The sequence below is a fragment of the Convolutriloba macropyga genome, chromosome 4 (assembly GCF_964194025.1).
Source record: "Convolutriloba macropyga chromosome 4, txConMacr16.3, whole genome shotgun sequence".
Classification (NCBI taxonomy): Eukaryota; Metazoa; Xenacoelomorpha; order Acoela; family Convolutidae; genus Convolutriloba; species Convolutriloba macropyga.
In genome coordinates, this window is record NC_134471.1 from 27,578,478 (window position 1) to 27,592,486 (window position 14,009).

Here is a 14,009-nt window from a genome sequence, read left to right on the forward strand (position 1 = left end):
CCCTAAATTTCTTAGAGCAAAAAGTTTTCCTAGAATGAAAATTTATTCCCTCAGAAACATGTTATCAGCGTTGGAAAATCAGGTTACATTTCTTTATCAGCGCTTTGTCAATAAACACGAGAACAAAAAACAGGTAGAGACGTGTTGAGGGGAGGGCTCTGTTGAGGCTAGAAGCAGTGTTATTGGTCATTTTACCTCATGAAACATTTATAATTTCCCAAAAGACTCCAGCCGAATAATGTCAACTGAAAACTTACTTTGAAAGTGCTATTCAACATGCACACAAAGGATAACTGCATTAAACATTAGCTCCGATCCCTTTCCCTCTCTCTGCTTCAGAGACATTTTCACATGTCCGAATATTCCCAAAGGTATAAACAATACGGGTGCAATTAGCCGAAAGAGGCAGTGAGCCGAAAAACCATTCACGCTCTTCTCAGGTTTTTCGAAACTTTCAGTTGTTTTGGGCTGTTCATTGGTTTTAAACCCAATCATGTCTTTAGATTAAGCTACTTTCTTCAAGTTTTTGACTTTCCTGAACAATTTTAAGTTTTAAATAAGTGATTCCTTTTTATTGTTCGAACCGTTTTTCGGTTGGTTTCTACTATTTCATTACTATTTTTTTTAACTTCAAGGCAAATTTTCTTTATACCGTTTTTAATTTTCAAAATCTGACGATTGTGTTACGTTGTTACAGTTCGCCTAAATAAGTTTCGGTTCATTGCATCTTCGGCTTAAGGAGCCAACAGGGAGGGTGGAGGGAATGAAAAAAGTGTGGAAAAGTTGGGAATAAATAGCTATAATGCTGCATTAGCTGCGAACTTAATATTGCAATACGAGATATAATTGTAACAGTTAAACTTCTGTCTGTCCCGCCATTGAACTCTGACACGTTCGCTTTGCAGAAAACCAAGAAGGCCGAAAAAAATTAAAAACTCCAAAATTTAGAACCGTATATACTAGCAGGTATGGGTTGCGAAGGTTTAAACTTCTGACTCGATGGTCGTACTCCTAGTATATGCTATCTTTCTAAGTCTGATAAGTCTCATAAAAGTAATTATTGATCTAAGTAAGTAAATTTGGCTAATTGATCTAGTTATAAGCTTTATATAATCTTTATAGAAAATGAACATAGATAATTTTACAACTAAGTTATGAGGTTATGAAAGTTAAAATATAAAGTTATAAGAGTTAACTAAAAGAGGAGAGGGTCGGGAAAGTTAGTAAAAACTTTACTAACTTTTAGTTGTTATCAGTAACTTAATATTCCCTTTTGGATAAAAGTCCTGACGTGAAGATTATCTCTAACTATTCGTGATTCGATATAGTTGAGAAGATTGTGTTAGCAATTTCACTTCGAATTACTTTTTACTTTGAGATTTCTTTCTCAATTTGGAGATATTAAATTCTCAGTTTCTCTGAGTTATTAATTCTTGATTTCTCCTTGGAGATATTAGACTTGACTGTTCTTAATTTCTCAAAGTTGTGATTCTTTCTTTGCTATAAATAGTTCGCAGAACGGGATAATTCCCGTCCTGCTGGCTGGACGGTAAAATGTCCGTTTGGCCGGACGGACGGACATTTTACGCAATTTGAATGGTTCAGCTAAATTGCATCATTCTATTTTTAGAATGATGTAATCTGAATACTTAGCTTAGCTAAGCTAAGTATTCAACATAAACATTACTTTAGTACATCCCGACCCGGTCCTTAGTGGGGGTAAAATAAAACAATCTGCATAAGGATTTTACAAAATATGTGTGATGAAACAACTGCATAATACTTTACAAAAGAAAAAAAATAATAAAGGTTAAATATACGCACTGTTTAAGATATAAAAGAATGTTTTTGCGACTCTCCTCCGGGCTTACAGATTTGAAAAATTTTCTTGTTCACGGAAGTCGCCGTTTCGGTAGTCGCGTAATTCTCGCAGCAGGCTGTCATTGCGCTGCTGGAGTTGGAAGTTCTTGTACCTCTCCTTTAGAAAACTCTGCTCGAGGTTACGGATGTAACTGTCCTCAGAGCTTTCTAAATTAGCAGTTAAAAGATAGAAAGGGACTGATAAGATTTGCTTGTCAATCCCCAAGTTCTTTGCTCGATATGTTTTGGTTTTGGGGTTGTATGACATGAGTTTGTACAAATTGGCGTGGTTCTGTAGTTTATAGTTCAAACTCATGTCGTATTTCGGGTGCCCCTTGAAGCTTGGGTTGCACACGAGCTGCTCCGTTTTCATCTGCCGGTGGATTTTATCTTGTATTGTGAGGGTTTTCGGCGAGACCGCTGCCACTGGTGGTTGAAGTTGTGATGGTCCTGGTTGTTCTGATGGTTGTTGGCCATGAGGTTGCGGGTCCACTGCTGGCAGGAGATATTGCTCTAAAGGGGGCTGGTCATCGAGTAGAGGGAGTTCCAAGGGGGGTTGGTCATCGAGTAAGTCTTCGAACGCAGGTAGCAGAAAGTCATTGTCGTCCAGGGTGATGTTCTAAAAAATTTTTATACAAAAGGGTTATTTATAGTTGTAATTAATTAGATTTAATTACACTGGAGAGGTTGGGAAATCATCATTGCTAGATTGATTTTCCCTCTCTTGTCTAATTGATTGTAGCTCACTTTGTATTGGAGGGTATATGTTTATAGTCGGCTCTTTATAAGTTGGTGCTTGTACTAAGTGTTCTGAGTCGTCTCTTTCTTCAGTAGGACGAAATACTGAAGTTACGATAGACTGAAAAAGTATATTAAAAGTAGCTGATAGTATTACTTTCCCAAAACTCACTGAGGCTCCAGTAATTTTGTGTATTTGTAGTGCTCGAATGATGCAAACTACAATGTCGATAATAAATTTCACAAAAAGGAATACAGCGAAAGTAATTCCGCACTGTTCTAAATAATAGTGTACTCGGCCGAAGGCTTTTATATACCGGTTGTGTAGAAATTGTGACGATATTAGAGAATCTAAATATATTGTTTTTGTAGTGTAGTAGTTGCTATAACCACTAGGCTGGCTTTTATTATGTTGAATCTCAACTAATTCACGAGAAAACTCTTGCGCTGCGTCTTTCATTTCAGAATTTAAAGTTACATCATTCCAAAATGCAATCATGTCTTCTTTGACATGAAAAGAAACGTCCTGTCCATTTTTTAATTTTATAGAAACCATTTTGTGTTTCTGGTTGCTAGGTGCGAATAATGCTGGCCCAGTGACTTGTGTTATACTTGGAGTTAGTTCGATCCAAGAATTATCATTTTCAATATCTAGTTGAAAAAGATTCTTTTGTTTGTTGTTACATGGTTGTTGTTTAGCAGTAGTGAAAGTTTGTCTGCTAACTGGATCGATAAAGCGAACTTTATTTTTATATAACACCGGTATTCGATCGTAACAAGTATCCATTACTTGTAAAGGCGAATAAAATTTTGGACAGTGATAGAGCCAGGCTATATTGCCGTTTGTCTCTAAAAACATAGATCTGTTATTAGTTAACAGAAAACCAGCCAGCTTAGGGCTGAGACGCGAATATGCAAGTTGTGTATTTTTAAGTGAACGTTCTAGTTCACAAATTTGTTGTATAGTATTAATTTCAGAGAGTTGTAGCCTTCGGAAATTAGTGTACTGATAGTAGTCGAATTTAGTATTCAAATGTGCCTCGTAATCTATCTCTGTTCGGGAGATATTAAGCGAACTTAGTGAATTGTTCGGAAGTCTAGTAATTCTATTTATATTAGGTAGAGGTTCGAGTGCCTCTCCTGTATTCATATTAAATCCGCCTGTAAATTCAACATATATTGTGTCGTATGGTGACGGATAAACTATATTATTGCTATTGCATAGCGATTGAGGCTTATTGTACACTTGAAATAGAAAGCTTTGTTCTTTCTCTGATTCTTTAGAGATATAGTAATTATCTCCTATTTTTATCATTTTGCCTTCAAATTGTTCTCTTAAAGCGAACAAGCAATTATCTTGTTTCTCCCAGCTATAAGCATGGGGGTCGGTTGACGTGCTTTGACAACCGCCTTCTGATAATGTGCAAGGCAGGGGAATATTTTGCCAGTTATTTACTGATCCTCCCCGCAGGTTAACATTTAAAGTTGTATCCTGCATATAAGTTTCAAATGTATCGTGAATTATCCAGCCAGAATCGTCACATTCGTTTGGATTTTCTCCAATATTTGGACCGGAATTTTTTATATAAGTTGTTCTTACATTTAATTTAATCGGAATTTCTTTTCCGTTAATACTTAACTTATTAGTTAATCTAGCCTGCCTACACTGTTCTGGAGTTAAATCTACGTCTGTGGTAATTGTGCTACGTTTTGCATCAATTCCACTAGCATCGAAAAGGCCGCAATACCACCTAATGCTTTGGTGGCTTGCTCTACACATAGTAGCTTCTAATTTTCCTCTAAAGAAACGGTTGAAAATTTGTCCTTTGACTTTTGAAATTTCAACATTTTGTGGTTCAATTTTACAAGGAGCGACTTTGTTTAGTGAGTACATTTTATTAGAGTCCATAAGTGAACAATCGTAGTGAGCGACTTTTAGTGATGTTGCAGTTTTTGCGTATAAGTGATGGTGAGCAGTTTTTAAATCTGTGAAAATTTCAGAGTCTGGGTTTTCACAATTTGTGAAATTAGATAAAATTAAAGTTGTAGTCACAACTAATTTTGTGATATTTTCTATTTGTTTGTTTTTGCAAAACAGAAATAGACGAAAGAGAAAAAGAATAAGTAAAAGATTTACCTCAGCGAAATTCCTTCTGGGGTTTTCGGTTTCAATAACCTCTCCCTCCTCGGGGAACAGAGATTCGATTGCAGTATTCATTTTTAAAAATGAATATTTGAGTGGTTTGTGGACAAAGTTGAAGGGTGTAGACTGTGCGCGAGAGATTCAAAAGAATGAATCGATTTAGTTGGGGTGAGAATTTATAGATTTCTTAATGGCAATTCGGCCGTCCGTGCGGATGGCAAATTACTGAGCCCTGATTGGCTAACGGTTCTTTTCAATTGACAATTTGGCCGTCCGTGCGGATGGCAAAATACTGAGCCCTGATTGGTGAACGGCTCCAACTGCATTTTATCAGTTTGTATATTTGCATAAATTATTGAGAGCGGATTTCTATCCGCGCAACTGGCAGAATACTCAATTCTGATTGGTTGATTGAGGGCTGTCCGTGAAGACGGAGTGAATACAAAGTTTAACTGGTTGGGGTATATTTCTATTCCTGTATAAATAGAGAAATTTTCTGAGTGTAATACTAGTCTAACTCTAATAATAATGAACAGAACAATTTTAAAATTGTTTAAAGAGGCGAATTATTCAGCCTTTGAGCAATTGGATTTGGAGTTGGATGCCAGAGAGATGAAATTTTTTCTCTCTGAGCATTATATAACAACTCAAATTGTCCTTTCTGAAGAGGAATTTTATTCTCTGCGGATTGCGCAGGAATATTGCATAAATAATAAAGACAGAAATTTACTAAAATATACAAAAATATGTCCTGCTACAGTGCAGTACCTCAAATGTTGGTTGGGGAAAGAGGTAAATTTTCTGAGTTACACTTATTTTTGGGAATATAATGTGGTAGAGAAAAAATTTTTTGAATTTTAGTTCGAGCGTAAGCTAACATCACCAAACCCTGAATGCCACGAACAAATGTTGAACTATGTGTTCGATCTGTGGCGAGTGTGGTGGACCCCTGAGACAGCAAGAGCTGCCCAGCAACTATATGGGTTGTCTGTTGTTCTGGGGTGCGGGCTGCTTTTCCGAGACTGTACTATTACCCGCGAATACATTAAACTCATTAAAGTCGCTAAGGCTCGTTTATTTTAATTTTTGTTAATTTTGGTTTAGATATTTTTATAGTATGTATATTTTATTTTTGTAATTTCGTATATTTTATAACAGATTTGTATAAAAGAATTATTTCTTTTGGACTTTTGGGATTAAATCTGATGGGATTGTATTCCCATAGCGTTTAGGTTCAGTCCGTGTTCTCTGCGGTCTGACATCAGAATAAATTGGATTAGGATTAGTTTTTATTTTTACTGGGTGGGGGGTTGAACTAATGATAGGGCTAAATGTATGGGAATTGGACGTAGTACTTTGTGAACTACTTTGGGGGGTAAACAAATTCCTGATATGTAGTGTACTTTCACTATCATTTCTATTTGTTTTGTATGGGCTGTTAGGCGCACTCCGGCACGTGTTAACAGTAGTTGAATATTCAACTGGTTGCGGTGATGTTATTTGCTCAGCCTGATTATTTGCGTTGTTAATAATAGGCCACGGCATATATTCCGGGTTATCAATTGTTTGGTGATTGAATCTATTTATTGAGAACTGGTTGAACCTATCATAGTAGGCCTGTGAATCATCATAGTTAGTACTATAGTCCTGTACTAACTTGTCTATTTCCTGTTCTTTAGGAAAGTATTCTACTAAGTGATTTCTGTGCACTACTTTCTTTTGTTCAGTTGTATCGTGAACAATTTCATACGTAGTGTTAGTAATTTGTTTAGTAACAGTGTATGGTCCGGAGCGTAACTCTAATAGCTTTTTGGATTTCAATAATCCTTTAGCGTGATTCTCTAGTAAAACTTTACGACCGATTTTGATTGGTTTACCCAATTTAAATCTATTCCTATACTCGTGTGCTTTGTTTGTAATTTGCCTACAGCGAGTATATGTTTTACTATATATACTTTTAAATTCATTTTCACGTTGTAGTATAGTACTGGACAATCTATTTTGTAGTAGTTTGTCTACTTTCTCGTTTTTACAAGAATTTTCACAGTGAGTATGTAAGGGAAGGTCTTTACAATACTCTGAAATACAATTCCGTCTATTATCCCGCAGCAAGCCAAGCTTAAGGGAAATTGGAATTTGCGGTTTAATACCGAATACTATCTCGTACGGAGTATATCCTGTACTGTAATTTATTGCAGTATTATGTGCAAAGGCAAATTTATTAGTAAGGCTAGCCCAATTTGATCCGGTGTCGTTAATAAAACTGCGCAAATAATTTGCTAAGTTTTTGTTTTGTACTTCAACCTTGCCATTTGTCCAAGGTGAGTATGAGGTCCGTGGTTTTAAAGTTATTCCGAATTCGTGCGTCCAGTGCACAAAATCATTACTCAAAAATGCAGTACCGTTGTCATGTACTATTTGTTGAGGAATTCCGAATCGGGTAATATATTTTTCTATTAACTTAACAGTTTCTGGTGCATCAGCGGTTTTTGATGGATACACTTGTATAAATCGAGAGAAACTATCTACTATAACTAGACAAAATTTCTTCTGATTACTACAAGGCCTAAATGGGCCCTTGTGGTCTATATGTATAGTATGAATTGGGGTTGTTTCTAATTCTCCCCACTGTTCTAAGGGTGCTTCGTTTAGATCATGTCTTTGTGGTTTATTCTTTTGGCAATCTAAGCAGTCATGTACGAGCATTGTAACCCATTTGTACATTCCGGGCCAATAAAAGAATCTACTAATGTTGTTAAATGTGCATGTGTCTCCGCGATGTCCACTTAGCGGGTTATTATGTGCTAACTCAAAGCATTTCATGAATAACGACAAAGGAACACATATCTTTGTATCGTATAAACCGTTCTCGTCTGGTTTATTGTAGCATAGTAAGTCATATTGATCCTCGAGTAGTAGAAGGTTAAATATATTTTTATATGCACGTAGTCCTTTACAATGCTTAATTGTACTTGTGCTCGGCGGTTCTTTGCCTGCCTTTATCCATTGGCGAACGGTTTGTAAAACCGGATCATTTATTTGTTCGCGCAGAATTGTATCTGTGTCTAGTTGAGCTTGTTTGGTGAACTCTGTTAATTTTAGTAGTAAGTCTTTACAAGAGACTTTTACTACTTCTGTATGTAGAGTCGTCGGTTCTACAATATCACACTTGTGCGTGCGTTGTTTGTATTCCTCCTTCGCTTGTTCTAGTTCTTGTATTAGGGATATATCTACATTTCCTTTTTGTAATTCTAACCAGTCTTCGTCGTCAAGACCGTCGTCAACTGCATGTACCTCTTCGGGTATTTCTTCATATGTATGATCGTTAAGGCTCTCTGTAGATACATTTTCCGAAGACATTTTTCTGATTTGATTTATCTGTCGTCCATATCTGAACGAGTCGGCAATATTGTATATTGCACTACATGTCTGTTCTATATCGTCGCTTGCGTCGTTAATACTAAAATCTTCGTCAGTTATATTTAGTATTTTCTTTTTCTGTCCGGGTATATGTGCAATTACCGGATAGCTAGTATTTGGGGGTGCTTTCTTTTCGTCACAGTGTAGTATTGAATAGTTTATTGGTTTATAATCCGATGTGTAGAAGCGAATGTCCTTTGGGACTGTTTTGTGTTCAATTTGGAACTTTTTCGCTTCTTCTTGCGGGACTTGTCTACTAAGTAAGTCGGGGAAAGCAAGGTTTTTACCTTCAGTGTATATTATCTTTAGATTCTGAAATTTAGTAAGCACGACTTGATACTTAAAGAATCTATGTGATAATTGTCCGCGGCGAGACCAGAGGAATAGTATAGGTCTGTGATCGCAGAATAGATATATTGGATAGGGGGAGCCTATAATGTAGAACTCGTACGTTTGTAATGCTGATATTATTCCGCACAGTTCTCTATGCTGTGGGGACATTTTCTGTTCTGCTTTATCGAATACACGGGAGTTTGCAGAAACAATTCTTTTCCCTTCGGGGAACTGTTGAATTAGTATACTACCAGTTCCTAAGTTGGAAGAGTCAGCATGTATATGAAAGGGGTATTTTGGGTTGGGGATAGCGACGGAAATATCGTGTGCAAATTTTGCTTTCAACTTATCGAATACCTGCTGGTGGCTATCCAGCCATTCGAAATTCGTTTCGTTCTTGACTAAATCATATAGCGGTTTTGCGTCTATATGATAGTTTATAACATAATTTGCATAAAATCCCATCGCCCCTAATACACTGAGGACGTCGGTTTTTGATTCTGGCGTTTTTAAATTTTGTATATCGGCAATGCGTGAAGTGATTGGGCTAAGTGTCCCTTTCGATATTACATGCCCGAGGAATTTCACTTTTCGTAAGAAGAATTTCGTTTTATCCGGCGCAGCTTTTAAGTTTGCTTTACGCAGTAGTGCATGATATTCGCGTATTACTGCGAACATTTCTTGTTTATCTTGTGCTTGTAATAGTGTGTCGTCAATATAAGTAATAGCTTGCTTTTTCTTTATTAGCGGTCCAAATGCATAACGCATAAGTTTACTAAAGAAGTTCGGAAGGGGCTTTAAGCCGTAAAATCCGACTTGATAGGTATATTGACGTCCACCTACAATAAAACTGGTTAATTTCTGAGTTTCCTCTGTTAGAGGCACTTGATGATAGGCGCACGATAAATCACTACTTGTAAAATAAGCTCCATTTACTCGTGTCATCAGAACTTGTAGTGGCTCGAGTGGCCAACTTGAGTTACTTGTATCTGTAATTGAGTTGAGGTAGCGAGCGTCAATTACAAGTTTTACATAGTCGTTCTTAGGCAGTATAATAATTGGATTTACAAACCAGCTATTTAAATCGTCGTGCTCATTTAGCTCGCGTATTATTCCGGCTTGTATTAATTCGTCCATTAATGCCTCTAACTTGTCACGTAAATGTAAGGGAACTTTGCTGGGACGTTGCTTTTTAAATTCGCAGTCCTTTTTTAGGGGTATGTGAAATTTCTGTTTTGTGCGGCCGATATCATACTTGTGATGAGAGTATACATCCTCATCATCTAGAAGAACTTCTAGAAGTGCTCTAAATTCATCGTCCGTTAAATCACTTTGTGTGAAATCAAACTTTTTAAGATACTCGATATAGTGTGCATAGTTTTTACTTGCATCTTTTGGTCGTGTATCGAGGCCTTCTTGTACGACTTCATGAATAATGAAGTGGTTTTGTTCCGTTGTTCTGAACTTGGGGAATTGTTCAGTATTATTGGGCTTGCATAAAGTTTTTGCATCATTTGAGAAATCAGTTGCTACCTCAGCATCATTTTTGCATTTGTTTACAATTTCATCGCCTACAATTCCAAATATCTCTTCGATGCTTTCATCTGTGTATTGTGTAGAGGACGGCATTTGATTAATTTCGGCTTTACTCACATAAACATATATTTTAATTCCCGAAGAATTGAATACATTGTATAGCAATGCAGATATCTCAGACCAGTTCATTTTGTCTAAACCGCATGCAATTTTTGGCATAGCTATGCACCTAATATTCTGCATTAGAAGTATATTGCGAAGTTCGAATAGTGCGGTTGTAATACTTTCAATAGTCGGTTTACTATTGTATTTTTCTTTAGTTATTAGACTAAAGATTTGGTGTCCGAGGCTAGGAGCAATGTATTGTAATACATTTTGGTTTATTGTATTTCCGTCACGATCGTTCACTTCTACTTGCCACTTACAATGTTCTCTCAAGTCGGGGAACTTTTTACACAACATAAGAGCAAAGCCTTTGCTCATAGCGCAGTCCTTAGAAATTGTGTGTACAATAGCCATACTACTATTGAATATTGACTGTTCTTCGTGGTTAATATAATTAATGCAACTATCGGACTCGTTTGACTCAGCCTCTTGTACTGAGTTCACAACTGTACTAAGCATGAAACAATTATCCAGTTCTTCATACTTATTGAGTATTGAGTATGCGAACTCACTACAATCACGCATGTTGAATTTGCGCGTATCACGACTTAATACTAGATCACATACAGCGTACCCAATAATACCTTTATTAAGTGTAATAGGGTGATTTTTGTGATTTTCTATTAGTATAGGTAGTGTTTTCTCCTTTTGTGTACAGACTGTGTTAATAAACACTAGTTCTGTTTTTACTGTATTTTTGTGCGGCAGAAATGAAGTGCCTTTGGGGTAACATAAATCAGTGTTTTGGTGTTTGTACAGATAGGTTGATCTTGCCTGTATATTAAGTGGCTGAGACAAGATTATTGCTTCTATCTCCGATACTTGTGGATACTGCTTTTCGTTTTTTAGTGTTCCATAACTAATTACTCCTGTGTGTTCTTTTAACTCTACAGCAGGAATATCGAAATACAGAGCTTTAAAGAAAATATGGCAGAAATCAACACCAATCAGGTTAGACGTTCCTTCTTGTGTAACCCATACTTTATAGTTTGCTTCATACTTTCCGTCAGTGTCAAAGTATGATGTTACTGTAGTATGGCCTAGCATACGAATTTGTGATCCATTATAGGATTTTGTGATATTGATAGCTGAGAAGATTCTCATGCTAGGGTTCAATTTTTGCATTTCTAGAAATGTGGGGTAATTTATTATCGTACATGTCGAGCCTGGGTCAATCAGATACTCAATTTCAAGTCCACTATTTTTATTTATGTCTCCGGTGGTGAAATAATACATATTTAGGTAAATCCTAGATTTTGGATTACTATTTGTATTAAGTTTCGGAGACTTTAGAAGTTTAAAGGAAAGAAATCTGTGATAGCATCGGTGTAATTATTCTGATCGTAATATTCTGTTTGTTGGTTTTGATCCTCTACCCAGTGAACAGAGTGGGACGAGCGGGGTTGTTGATCATAATATCTACTGCTTGATGCTTGGAATTGATTAGTATGCGCGTTGGGGGGGTAAGAACGTTGAAAATTTTGGTTCTCACGTTCATAATATTGTCGAGCTTCATTTTCATGTGGACTAAACTGGTTATTTTGGGGAAATTTTTGTTCGTAGGATTTGTTATTATTATTATTATAGTGTTTATTTCCGTATCTGCGGTTGTCATATCCACTGTTTGTATTATTTGGACGATTCTGGTTATTAAAATATGGCTTACTATTAGTCTGTTTTTTGTAGTCAGTACTGAAGGATGTCTTTTTCTCCTTCTCTTCAGTGAGTTCTCTTTTCATCTTTTTAAATCCTTCATCAATTCTGTGTTTAGAACAGTTAGAAATAGAATGCCCATGATTTCGGCAATAGTTACAAAATCGTGTATTATTTGGTCGTCCCTTTACATTGGGGTCTTTAAATGAACCTGAGTTAATCGCGCTAACTTCGTTGTTTCTTATTAGGCTAGTAAGCTCTTTAATTTGTGCTTCAAGGCTGCTAATTTTATCATTTGTTTGTTTTACTGTGCCGTCAGTGCTAACAGTAAATGTTAGGTCCTTTGTTATTAAGTAGTCTTGTATTTCGTTCCATGTTTTATCCGGATTTTCTATTCTGTATTCGTGGGCTTTTCGCTTTAAGGATGGGGGTTGCAGGCCTCTGATAGCAAAGTCAATGTACTTTTGCTCCCTTTGTCGCTGCTGTATTGTTCGTTCAGTAGCAATTTGGCCAGGATCAGTTAACCGTGTGGGTATTTTTTCAGGCCATCCTCTATCAACAGCATGTTTAATTCGGTGGAAATAATTTTTTATTAGTTCCCCTTCTTGTCTGGTAGCACCTTCAACTTCAAGTCGATATTTGAATTGGTCACGACTATCTGTGAACCGGGTTATGAAATCTCCCTTTATTTGATCAAGAGTTCTTGCGGGGTCAATAGTATTGAACCACTCTAATGCGGTTTCTGTAAGTAAAGATCCAAATAGCGCTTTGCGTCTATTTTGGTGATTTGTTAATGCAGTGGGGTCTGTCGGTAACGTTGTACCTAAAGAGAAATTTACCTTTTGTTCTACGGAGTTCCAGAAATCACTTGCATTTTGTCTAGGGTCATTTCCCGAGAATGTAACAAGTGACATATTCGGATGGGAGAGGGGTGTATCAGTAAGTGTTCTTACTAATGTACCGGTTGTTCCAGTACCAGTGCCACTGGTACCGGTGTCACTTCCAGTTCCTCCGCCTGAAGCCATTAACTTTGTTTATTTTTTAAAAGTACTTAGAAGATAGAATATTTATACGAGCCTCACTGGTCGCACCAGTTTATACTAGCAGGTATGGGTTGCGAAGGTTTAAACTTCTGACTCGATGGTCGTACTCCTAGTATATGCTATCTTTCTAAGTCTGATAAGTCTCATAAAAGTAATTATTGATCTAAGTAAGTAAATTTGGCTAATTGATCTAGTTATAAGCTTTATATAATCTTTATAGAAAATGAACATAGATAATTTTACAACTAAGTTATGAGGTTATGAAAGTTAAAATATAAAGTTATAAGAGTTAACTAAAAGAGGAGAGGGTCGGGAAAGTTAGTAAAAACTTTACTAACTTTTAGTTGTTATCAGTAACTTAATATTCCCTTTTGGATAAAAGTCCTGACGTGAAGATTATCTCTAACTATTCGTGATTCGATATAGTTGAGAAGATTGTGTTAGCAATTTCACTTCAAATTACTTTTTACTTTGAGATTTCTTTCTCAATTTGGAGATATTAAATTCTCAGTTTCTCTGAGTTATTAATTCTTGATTTCTCCTTGGAGATATTAGACTTGACTGTTCTTAATTTCTCAAAGTTGTGATTCTTTCTTTGCTATATATAGTTCGCAGAACGGGATAATTCCCGTCCTGCTGGCTGGACGGTAAAATGTCCGTTTGGCCGGACGGACGGACATTTTACGCAATTTGAATGGTTCAGCTAAATTGCATCATTCTATTTTTAGAATGATGTAATCTGAATACTTAGCTTAGCTAAGCTAAGTATTCAACATAAACATTACTTTAGTACACGTAGACGGTGGATTGTTGCAAGGCATATATCGATCACACCAAAAAGAAATTGGTCAAAATAAGATGTTTCACTAGTGAATACTGCAATTAAATCCAGCAAGAATCTTTCAAGATAATCCGGAAAAATTGCGTTCCCTATAGTAAAAAATACTTTGAAGAATTTTGCAAAATTTGGAATTCTTTCATTTTTATAATTATCTACAACCAGTTTGATTCATTTGTCTGAATTGAAAGATTTTCGTAGGGGCAAAAACCTACTATTAATTGGTCTTAGATAGATCTTGCACGATAAATGAAAGATGTATGATAAGATAAATTAATCA

At 36.3% G+C, this 14,009-nt stretch overlaps 1 protein-coding gene across 1 annotated transcript in view; it reads left to right on the forward strand.

Annotated features, from left to right (window-relative positions):
• Positions 1-14,009, forward strand: part of LOC142337568 (uncharacterized) — a 128,881-nt gene that overhangs the window by 38,767 nt on the left and 76,105 nt on the right. The gene's annotated exons all lie outside the window — the stretch shown is intronic.